Raw genomic sequence first — 10,963 nt, forward strand, 5'->3', positions numbered from 1 at the left:
TTTATCCGCCCATCTTTTCTGCTTTAGAATAAAGTTTTTGGTCAAGGTACTTTTCGATGAAGTTGAAGTCCAATCAACTTGAAACTTAGTACATATGTTCCATTTGATATGATCTTTCTAATTTTAATGCCAAATTAAAGGTTTTATCCCAAATTCTGTATTTTTTTAACACGTTTTGTCTTAACATGAATTTGAAGACTTTGATAGATGATATGTTCGGGACGATAACAAGTTAACAATATGTAAATCTTGTATTAGAGTCCATCCGTAAAGATGGTCGGCGGGAATTTGGACTGCCACTAGAAAATGATGATGTAGTGGATAGGGACATATGTTTTGCTTGGCAACGGGCCACCTATATACCCCTTAATGAGTTGTTGCAAGGGTTCGTAACATGCTAAAAGCGTGACACTATCGTGTAAACTGAAACTGTCATGTAAATTGAAACTGTAAATCGGTCATTTGTTCAATATCATTTTCTTAGACGACTTACGATTGTATCAAATATAAACATGAACCAGACACAGATATGTTGAAAATTTTACATTTTTCAGTTAATTTAATCACTTTTTGGATACTTGTACTAGATGAAACCTAAATCGACCATATTTTATAGATAAAAAAAAATCAAAGTTTTGTGAATAGGAAATTTATAAAAATGACCACACTATTGATATTCATGTCAACACCGAAGTGTTGACTACCGGGCTGGAAACGTCCACTAGCAGTGGCATCGACCCGGTGGTGTAAATAGTTATCAAAGGTACCATATGTCTGAAAAAATACGTTAGAAAAGTTTAAAAGTAAAATGAAAGTTATCTAATCGACAATTTATAAAAAATAATAGTATGATGATTTTTAAAATATCCCCCTATGTATTTGCAGATTATAAAAGACAACAGAAAAAATATCTGATAAACACATTCTGGATTTGTAGGTCACAACAATTGTGCATTTACCAACCAGCAAATGAAACCTATAGGACCGGGCATGGAATTTGATTTTCCAGACAATTGTTAATTTCTTGCGGATAGTATTTATCCAAACACCGACCCTCTGGTTACGCGCCATATAAAACGGTAGAACTTCTAAGTTTGCAACAGATGGAACGAAGACGCAAACGAGAATATAACATTCTTCACAAAAGAGACGATTGTATGTAGAACATGTTATCAAAGAGCTACAAAGTGATCGGTTCCTTGTATCGTCATCCTAGATGGGAAATGGTATCAATTGTAAAGCTGTGTGCAGCTCTTTCTAAAAGAAAGGCTAATTATCTACAGATATAGATTGTCACTTACAGCATTGTGTTAATAATGCATATCCATGTATATCTACATTTTCCGGAGCACCTGAGATCACCCCTAGATTTGTGGTGGGGTTCGTGTCGTTTATTCTTTGGTTTTCTATGTTGTGTCATATGTGCTGTTGTTTGTTTGTTTTAGATTTATGAGTTTGACTGTCCTTTTGGTATCTTTCGTCCCTCTTTCATGTAAACTGAAAATCTAATAAAGTGTAACAAATAATTCAAATAAAACATGTGTCCCGGACCGACCATTTTACAGGCATGTTTCTTCTGGAAATAATATATTTGATTCTGAATTTTGAGAAAAACATTTTAACTGGCCAGGTAAGGAAGATAAACAATCTTATCTTGAATAATTACCACAAATAATAATAAGGGTAAACAAATGGTAGGTCCGTACTAGTTTAAATGTTTTACCAACATTTGAAAACTTTTTTTTATAATTGTATTTGATGTTACCTTTAATCGGTCATTTGATTAAGATAATTTTCTTTTATGTTCTAACATTTGTGTCAGATATAAACAAGATCAAACCACAGCTTCGTTCAAAATTTACATTTTTTAGTTAATTTAACCATTTTTAGGAAAATTGTATTAAATAAAACCGAAATCGACCACTTTTTATGAATAATTGTACAGAATATGTTTTAAACCTGCCATCGGTATATTAATAATTTTTCACATTATACTTTAAATTTGACAACTTTTATAATAATTGTATTTCATGTTACCTTAAATCGGTTATTTGAACAAGATAATTTTCTTATACGTATTGGCAATTGTATTATAAGTAAAATTAAACCAACTACGTTTATTGAAAATTTGCAACATTTTTCAACAAATTTTACCATTCTTTGGATAATTCAATCAGAATTTGTCGACGCTGACGAAACCGAATGTAGGATCACTATGTCTCGCTTTTTTGTATTCACTCAAAGGCTCAACAAAAATAATTTTTAAATGTATTTTAGTAAATAGTTTGTTATAATTTTTTTTTTTTTTTTTGCAAAAGCAGTGGGAAAAAACGATCTTTCCCATACAGGAAAGTTAGATATGGAAAAATAGTAGTGAATGGTCTGCCCCTTGATGTTCTCCCCCTAACACCTATGTCAGATTATGGGGAGAAAAAAATCAAAATGATTTTACAAATAAAGGAAATTTAGGTAGAAATGCAAGTACAATTAAGACATTTTAACTTTTATTTCCATCCTGCATCACCGTCAATGGATGCCCTACCTCATGTAGTTGCTCGGGTAAGACTGTTGATTGCAGATACAGATCTCTTACGACAGTTCCATCTGATATACCGAGCTCAACAACTAGATTGTAAGTATTTATTTTCACAAGTGTGTCTTAAACTAAAAACAACATACGATACGTATTTTAGTGCTCATGAACAATCTTTATTTCGATGTCCACAACAAACGTCAGAAAGTCTTTTCAATCAAATATTGTTGTGAGTCAAATCTGTTGATACTATCTAGAATATCCGTTGCAGTATAACTGAAGGATGTATGTTCCCTCACTGCAATTATTAGTAACATTTTGGACATTTTAATGTCAATATTTGCAGTATTAACGTTAACAAAAAAGAAAAGAAAAGAACGACTGTATTTTGACGCTTTGTTGCCTTTATTTGAAATTAAACAAAAGACATTGGTCAGACTTTTAAACTAGAACAGCTACCTGATAACGATGTTAACGACAATGTAGACTTGCATACATTCTGATAAAGAAAGACTTACTTACATCAAGATTCACAAATATGACAATTGTTCGGAAAACTACGTATCTTGGAAGACACATTTATAATGTGAAGTAAATGAAATTAGTGCAACGGCCGATAACAATTCAAACACCAAAGGAAACATCAGTCACGAAGATTGTGTTAAAGTCATCTTGAATTATAATCCTGGTACATTTGATAACTATTTACACCACTGGGTCGATGCCACTGCTGGTGGACGTTTCGTCCCCGAGGGTATCACCAGCCCAATGAATATCAATAATTTTGTCATTTTTTTTTTTAAATTTCCTGTTTACAAAACTTTGATTTTTTGAAAAACTAAGGATTTTCTTACCCAAGGCATAGATTACCTTAGCCGCATTTGGCACAACTTTTTGGAAATTTGGATCCTCAATGCTCTTCAACTTTTTACTTGTTTGGCTTTATAAAGATTTTGATATGAGCGTCACTGATGAGTCTTATGTAGACGAAACCCGCGTCTGGCGTACTAAATTATAATCCTGGTACCTTTGATAACTATTTACTTGCATATGGATATTACAATGACATTTACCAAACCCTATATTATCGTATTTGCCCCATCAAAGACCACTTCAGGCATGAAGCTGGTATATTTTGAGAGGATAACAATGTATAGAAAAAGTGAAATCACACAAATACTGAACTTAGGGGAAAACCAATACGGGAAGTCCATAATCACATGGCAAAATCAAATAATAAAACGCATAAAAAACGAATGGACAAGAACTGTCATATTCCTGACTTGGTACAGGCATTTTCAAATGTAGAAAATGGTGGATTAAACCTGGTTTTATAGCGCTAGCCACTCTCACTTTGATGACAGTTTCATCAAATTCCTTTATAATTACATTGATGCGTTAACTAAAAAGACACAATAGAAGAGCAACAAATAGCGAAACTATTCCTTTGAATGTCCACATGCTAGATAACGTCATTATGCGATTTCACAAGAACAATTGGTGGAAGTAAAAAAAAAACTCGCACAAGATATAACTGCTTGCACAGTAGAAACATCCTCCTCTAAAGCTCGAAACTTATGTTAAGACAACATTCAACAAATTACATGTAATTTATTTTGTATTAACAATAGCCAATATCTAGAAGAGTTCAATAATAGTAGTGGCAGTGTTGGTAACGGAAACAGAAAGGGAAGTCCCACATCAAAATGATCTTCGATTATATGTGCCTGCTACCAAACAGAAGACCATATGTAGAAGACAGAAAAAAACACCTTCACCAAAAGAAAAGTAAGTGCCCAGTATAATTTTCGTAAAATCAAGTACGAAGTTGAAGAGCATAGAGGACCATATACACAAAATGGTCCATCTCTTTTCAACCATACTCTTTGCTGCGTCAATACTATTACAAAATGAACATTTCGTAAAACACTAGACTACAGTAGGAGTCATAATCATTACGCATGTTAAAGAGATTTTACACTAACACCACATACATTTTCGACATATATGGGTCATTTTCAAAAAATGTCGAATTTTGAAATTGAAAAATTTATTAAAAGTTACTTATTCAAACAACCCTCTACATAAGCAAATCAAAACAAACAGTACTTTAAGAACAACATATTAAAAGATGCAATCTTAATGATGTCATACAAGAATATCTTGAAACATTTTTTGATCGGTGGTACAATATTTTGTCTATCCTGTTACCATTTTCAAAAGAAATTTTGGGTTATTAAGAAAAGGTTTAGATAAAATTTTAAGCTTGTTTTACGTTACCAATTAGATGGTTTTCAAGAGAATAAACTTCTATATATATTCATTCTGTAAAATAATAGATTATTTGCCAATTTTCTAGGTTGTACTGAAAATTGCTCTAAAAATTGGTTTTCAAAGGTTGTAAAAATTACCACCAGTAATGCAAGTCTAAGATAGCAATTTATATTGTTCGGCCTTTTTTTCACCCTTTCATTTAAACCCAACATCAAGTAAATCCCTCATAAGTTAATTTACTTTTCTCTTTATTTCGTTGGTAACAGGAACGTACGTTTCTGATATGACACTATATAAAAGTCTATCCTGTTACCTTTTTGTCTAACCTGTTATCAATATCAGTATTGCACCTGCAAATGCTTAATTGGGAAGATTAAGACGTTATAACCTTAAGATGAGTTCAAACAATGAAATATTTCATTCGTTTTCCGCCTACATGTTAAAAGATAAAAAAAAAATTAACGACGTTTTTGTCTATAATTGTCTATCCTGTTACTGTAATCATAGCAACCATAGTAACAGGATAGACACATTTCTTCGTTTTTGATTGCTGTTGTGAAATAACTACTCCCTTTGGTGAAGTGATTATGGTTTTTTATTGTGAATTTGGTTTCCAACACGTTATTGCACTTTTTACAACCATAAGGCAGCAACCATTTGATTTTCTGGGGGGGGGGGGCTATGGTTTTTTTTTCTGGACAATTTTTTTTTTTCGCCTGTGGAGAAAAACAATCTATTTTTTTCGCGACAAGTCGAAAACAATTTTTTTCTTTCAATTTTAGCATTACATATAGTGGCAGCTGAGGGTGAAGCAAACATTTTTTTTTTCTCAGAATCAAAAACAAATTATTTTTTTCTCCAAAAACTGGAAACACTTTTTTTTTCAAAAAAAACCATAGCCCCTCCCAGAAAATCAAATGGTTGCTGCCTAAGGGAGCTACCATTTGATTTTTATGGGGGGGCTAGGATGAAATTTGAAAAAAATAGGCAGGACAGGAGTTTTGAGTAAAAAAAAAGGCAGGATGAGACACTTTGCAAAAAAAAAAGGCAGGATGACAATTTAGGTAAAAAAAGTCAGGATAAACTAATAAAAAAAAAGGCAGGACCGAATAGAGTGAAAAATAAAAAGGCAGGACAGAGATTACAACTAAAAAAAAATGCAGGACAAAATTTTTCATCCTAGCCCCCCCATAAAAATCAAATGGTAGCTCCCTAATGTAAGTGTAATTAATCAAAATAGTTGGTAACAGCATAGACATACAAAAAAAAGTACGCTCTATTTTTTTCACTAAATGTCTTGAAATTTCTTTTCTCTACACTGTCGTTCAAGAAACGATGCGTTTTAAATGTAAAGATTACTATGCATTTTTGAAATCAACACTGACTGATTAAATATTCATAGGGAGAATAATTTAACGACTGATTTAAGTAGCGGTAACAGGATAGACATGAACCTCCTGTACGCTGATTGAATTTAGTTTGTAGATAATCTGTTACATACAATGATAAAGAAGCTACGATTTTTCGTTAGAATTATAATTAACGTTCTTAAAAAGTCCCTTTTGCAGATACCAAGGCGACCAGAAAATCGGAAAAAAATCATTTGAAATGTGGTTTTCTGACAATGTACGCACACAAATACCCCCAAAATCGGACTTAAATGCAGTTTAATCTGATCAAAATAGATGCAGTTTAATCTTATCAAAATAGACGTAAGGTGTGTAATATTGATGTTCTGAATCACAAATCCGACAAGCTTTCATTTAAACCATTACAACTGAAATTTCCATTAGAAATACAAATTTTAGCATGGGTGTACTGAAAATTCGACATTTTTTTGAAAATGACCCATATGATTTAGAATCAAATTCGGTAACTTTTCAATCGGCACATGCCATACACGATTTTTAACTCGTTGGTAACACGCGGAGGTGACACTCCTTTATGTATTTGCGATAATCGTGTGAATAAACCTGGCATGACAATTACATTTTGTACGTCACACAGGTAAAATAATAAACTTGTCGTTCCTGGTATGGAGAGGTGCATTAACACTGTTTTAATGTAAAACGAGTGGCTCTGTGTCGCTCAGCTGACTCTACTTAGGATTTTGAAATCTTAATAAAAAATATGAATCATATCAGATACTTGAATAATGATTAAGGTCAAATTTGGTTTAATATTGCATTGCATTATGTGGTTCTCTAAAAGAAGATATTTGTATGAATTTCTCATAGGGTTCTATTTTAAACCAAGTGCAATTCTGGCTGCCAGCTTGGATGGTGGATCTGCAACTAAGTAACAACACTTAGTCAGCACCTCATAAGGAACATTCATTCCATGTTCGGTTTCATTCCATTCTATGATTCTCTAATAGAAGACATTTGTCAGTCATTCCCAAATAATCGGTACAATTCGAATGTAGACACTATTAAAAAATAAATTTCAACTGAGCAAAGATAGAGTCCCTTATGGAAATATAAACCCTCTGGCACATATGTATAGTTGCGACAGCAGTATTGATATGCTGCGGCTTTGTTGCTGCAAACTGTTGCGGCTTCGATGCAGTGATAGCATATTTCGTATGCAAATTTGCTTGTCGGGCGTCATATATAATCTGTTATTTGTTAGGGCTTTTCCAGAAATAATCATAAAAAGGGGGGGGGGGGCACTTTAATAAACAAAAATTAATAGAAATATCTAATTAAAAATTACTACATGGTGGGGTCAAATAAAAGTGCTATCAGATCCCCCCCCCCCTCCCCTAATTACATAAATGTAAAACTACGGGACAATTCAGAACCATTTTCTCTATGCAAAGTGGTTGTACATTATGTATGGGGTATAATGTTTCTGCCAGAGATCATCCTAACTGATACAATACACTGTAAATAAACTTGTACGTACAGAGTCCTTGCTTGATAGGCATACAAATCTGTGGATCCATGTGCTCATCGATGTGGCGAGGTTACACTTCTTCCGTGCTTTACCTGTACCATATGGCTTGAAAAGATTTCTCAAGTTACTTGTTACTCTGGAATATTGAAATGGTGGTGGAGGTGGTGCATGTATAGTTGGTATAGGTATAGCTAATTCTGAAGAGTGAGTACTATTTTCTGAAGTACTACTACTGCCAACATTATGGTCATCATTTGGGGAACCATTTCTACACACAGCCCTACCTACAATAATATAAATATTATCATTCATAATCACATATGTTTCATTAAACATGTAAGTATATATACATGTATGTACAAATGTTTATAAATTTGCTTCCGCATATTTGCAGATTTAACATTATTGTAGTTATATTTAGAGCTATTTGTAACGATATCGCCTCGTCTTAATTACAAGTTTTGGGTTGGGACTACAGTGGAGATCACTTCTTAACTCTCATTAGAACTGTCAGAATAACTGTCACTGTAGTAAGGGCACTTTAGAATTTAATAGCAGAGTGTGTACATTTTTAACTGATAGAACTAGTTATCAAAGGTACCAGGATAATTTTAGTACGACAGACGCGTAGGTCGTCTACATAAGACTCATCAGTGACGCTCATATCAAAAATTTTAAAAAGCCAAACAAGTACAAAGTTGAAGAGCATTTTGGATCCAAAATTCCAAAAAGTTGTGCTAGAACGTTACATGTACAAATATCGAAGCGGATAAAGAGGTAATCCAACTCGTCGGAGAAATATTTTTATCAGATTGCATATGAAACATCATTGTTTACGTTTCTTCGTTCCCCGTTTTTTTTTTTTTTTAAATATACATGTATACAATTGCACCATCTCGTCAATTTAGCCAGACTTATCCATAACGATTGTAAATGATATCTGGGAGTCTGGAACGTCAGAAAAATATACTCGATCTGAACATGAATTAGACATGTGCCCCTGAACGTTCGGCTACAAACAGACTCATGCATTTTTCTTTGCCTTCTTCAAATTATATTAACAGTATACTATTCGAAAAAGAGAACATGTACCTTTTATTTTAAATCAGTCATGTGAGTGTTAGATGATGTCGTTAATTAGTTTTGTTTAAAAAAAAACCATCACAAAATACTGACTTAAACATGTTAAAGTCAGTTTAGTGACGGTTCATAATTATGGATACAGAGAGGAAATAACAGCGCGCAAATTTTTATATATGGTATAAATACACCTTATCGCTATGTTTCCGCCATACTGGATATCACACAGGTTCCCGTAAAATTTTGACGTCTTAAAACAAAATATCTGACGCCACAATGGAAAAGTGATTTCTTTACATATTTGCTTCAAAAGTTCAAGCGGCCGGTCAGCTGGGATTAGGGATAAGGTGTATTGTGTTCCAAAGTTGGTGTCATTTTTATCATACGATCCGTCCTGACATAGAAATATTATTGGTTTACAATGAGGCCATATATATTTTACCCTCTTCTGCCAAACTACTTTCATTTAAAGACTCTACATCACTATCATCACATGTCAGATTCTGCTGATGGCATTGATGAGCTCATTGTGAAGATAGGTTTGACATTTGCTTTGTACCCTTAAGCTTCATCCATTTCACTAAAATAGGGGCTCTTTTTCACATCATTCCCACTTTTTTGGTTGTGATCAACAGTGTCACGAAATATTTTTGTTAAGTTTTTCCACTTTTGTTCACATTGCTGGAAAGTAAATGTACTGCCATCTTTATTGATTTCCTCCTTTTATTCATATTAAAGTTTAGGAAATGTGTCATTATATTTGAAAAGTGAAAATTTATTTAATTTTAATCACGCAAAAGAAAGATTTCTAGGCACCATGAAGCCATTTAAGGGCCAAGCCACTTTGACATTTTGTTTTTTAACAATTATTTGATCATCTTAGATATTTCTTTGATAAATTTTGTTTACAAAGTTGGTTTACATACAATAGTTCAAGAAAAATACAAAATTATTTTTGTAGAAATAAGCGTTTTTTTATTCAAAGAAAATAATCAGAAAACAATGAATTGTGACTTTTTGTCCTGTGACTTTCTGTCCTACATTCATCTTTAGCTGCCCCTCTTCATACTGTAAACGACAACTTTATTTTCCATTTCCTGTGTGACGTATCAAAAAAATAGTTGTCACTTCATGTTGTGTATCTTGCTGTTTTACATAATTTCGTCAGATTTATCAGCACGATCAAAGTTTACAAGCGAAGTGAAGGCAATTCACCACAAATATAGTATGCTTAAAAGCAAGGGTCATAAGCCCATCTAAAACTATAGTCCTTTGTCATTCAATGATAAGGGCAAACAAATGTTTCCCCCTATTGAAACACTAAGTACATCAATATTAAAATATGAATGTAGGACAGAAAGTCACAGGACAAAAAGTCACAGACAAAAAGTCACGGACAAAAAGTCACAGGACAAAAAGTCACAATTCATTTTTTCTGATTATTTTCTTTGAATAAAAAACCCTTATTTCTACAAAAATATTTTTGTATTTTTCTTGAACTATTGTATATAAACCAACTTTGTAAATAAAATTCATCAAAAAAATATTTAAGATGATCAAATAATTGTTAAAAAAACATAGTGTCAAAGTTGCTTGGCACTTAAATGGCTTCATGGTGCCAAGAAATATATCTTTTGCATGATTAAAATTAAATAAATTTCCATTTTTCAAGTATAGTGACACATTTCCTCAACTTTAGTATGAATATATGTATTAAAAAGTAAATATTTTAAGATATTCACTTATATATTCAAACAATTGTCAACAAATTATTTGTGACTTTTTGTCCTGTGACTTTTTGTCCTACCAAATTTGTGACTTTATGTCCTGTGACTTTTTGTCCTGTGACTTTCTGTCCGTTTACCTAAAATATATGGCCACGAAAGCACTACCCAATAACAGTTAAAGACCCACTGATAATAGTGCAAGGAGGGGTTCAATCCAAAAACTAAAAGGCAATGGAGTGCAAGACACAGATATAGTACAAAGAACAGGATACCAAAACATTAACATTTTTGAATTTGAAGAGATTGCGATTTTGAAATAAAGACCCACGTGCTATTGCACTTTTTTCATTACAGAACTTGTACAGTCCTGAAAATGAGAGATTACATTATTGTAAATATTAAAGATACATTGAACTAGAGATAAAGGATACTACAGATGCAGTTAAGTCGG

This window comes from Mytilus edulis, chromosome 11 (genome assembly GCF_963676685.1).
Source record: "Mytilus edulis chromosome 11, xbMytEdul2.2, whole genome shotgun sequence".
NCBI classification, from domain to species: Eukaryota; Metazoa; Mollusca; class Bivalvia; order Mytilida; family Mytilidae; genus Mytilus; species Mytilus edulis.